Raw genomic sequence first — 2,008 nt, forward strand, 5'->3', positions numbered from 1 at the left:
ACACATCTGTGAAGCTTTTAAAAAATACTTATACCTGGGTGCCACTCCCAGAAATTGATTCATTTGGTCTGGGGTCGGGCCTTGGAATGATTATTTTATTTTTTAAATTTTTAAAATTTTGTTCAGTTAACACTTGTCCCAATTTTCCCCCTGTTGCTCTCCCCTGCCCCATCACCACCCACCCTGGACTCCCTCAGTCAGTCCCCACCCTGTTGTCCATTACCATGTGTCCTTGATACATGTTCTTTGACTAGACCCTTCCTCTGCTTTTCCCCTTTATCTTTCTCCCTCCTTTCCTCTGGTCACTGTCAGTTTGTTCCTCATTTCCACGTTGCTGATTCTATTTTGCTCATTTTTGTTTTGTTGATTAGGTTCCACTTATAGGTGAGATCACATGGTATTTGTCTTTCACTGCCTGGCTTATTTCACTTAGCATTATACTCTCAAGTTCCAGCCATGAGGTCACAAAGGGTAAGATTTCCTTCTTTCTTTCTTCTGTGTAGTATTCCATTGTGTAAATGTACCACAGGTTTTTGATCCACTCATTTGCTGATAGGAACTTAGGCTATTTCTAGGACTTGGCTATTGTAAATTATGCTGCTATGAACATTGTGGTGCATACGTTCTTTTGGATTGGTGTTTCAGGGTTCTTAGGATATAATCCCAGCAGTGGAATTGCTGGGTCAAAAGGCAGTTCCATTTTTAGCTTTCTGAGGAAATTCCATACTGTTTTCTACAGTGGCCACACCAGTTTGCATTTCCAACAATGCACTAGGGTTCCCTTTTGTTCACATCCTCTGCAACACTTGTTGATTTGTTTATGATGGCCATTCTCAGTGGTGTGAAGTGGTATCTCATTGTGGTTTTAATTTGCATCTCTCTGATGGCTAGTGATGTTGAGCATTCTTTCATATGTCTCTGGGCCCCTCGTATGTCCTCCTTGGAGAAGTGTCTGATCAAGTCCTTTGCCCATTTTTTTTAACTTGAAGTCCTCCAAGGTTTTCCTTATATATTTGGATTTGGATGCTCCTATGTTGAGTGCATATATGTTTATAATGGTTATATCTTCCTAATGGGTGTTTCCTTTAATTATTATGAAGTGTCCTTTTCTGTCTCTTTTAATGGACTTTGTTTTGAAATCTATTTTGTCTGGTACAAGTATTGCTACCCTGGCTTTTTGTTTCATGTCCATTGCTTGGAATATTTTTTTCCATACCTTCACTTACAGTCTGTGTAGTTCTCTTTTTCTGAGGTGAGTCTCTTGTAGACAGCATCTGTGTGGGTCATGTTTTCTTATCCATTCAATTACCCTATGTCTTTTGATTGGAGCATTTAATCCATTTACATTTAAGGTTATTATTGATAGGTACTTATTCATTGCCATTTTTTCCATACCTGTGTTTCTCTCTCTCTCTTGCTCTCTCCCCCACCCCTTTCTTCTTCTTGTCTCTCTCTTTTATAGCAATTCCTTTAGCATATCTTGCAGTGGTGGTTTGGTGGAGACATAGTCTTTTAGCCTTCTTTTGTCTTGGAAGCTCTTTATTTCACCATCTATTTTAAATGAGAGCCTTGCTGGATAGAGTAGTCTTGGTTGTATGTAATTGTCTTTCATTATCTGGAATATTTCATGCGTATCCCTTCTGCCTTGTACTGTTTCTGTTGAGAAATCTGCTGATAGCCTTATTGGGGCTTCCTTGTATATTACTTGCTGTTTCTCTCTTGCTGCCTTTAAGATTTCTATTTATCTTTAACATTTGGCATTTTAATTATGATGTGACTTGGAGTAGGCCTCTTTAAATTCATCTTGATTGGGACCCTCTGTGCTTCCTAAACTTGTGTGACTTTTCCCCTCACCAACTTGGGGAAGTTTTCTATCATTATTTTTTCAAACAGGTTTTCTATCCCTTATTCCTTTTTTTCTCCTTCTGATGTTTCTATGATGTGAATGTTGTTGTGTTTCACATAGTCCTGAAGTTTCTTTAAACTATCCTCATTCTTTCTGAGTCTT

This window comes from Desmodus rotundus, chromosome 2 (assembly GCF_022682495.2).
Source record: "Desmodus rotundus isolate HL8 chromosome 2, HLdesRot8A.1, whole genome shotgun sequence".
In the NCBI taxonomy this organism is placed as follows: Eukaryota; Metazoa; Chordata; class Mammalia; order Chiroptera; family Phyllostomidae; genus Desmodus; species Desmodus rotundus.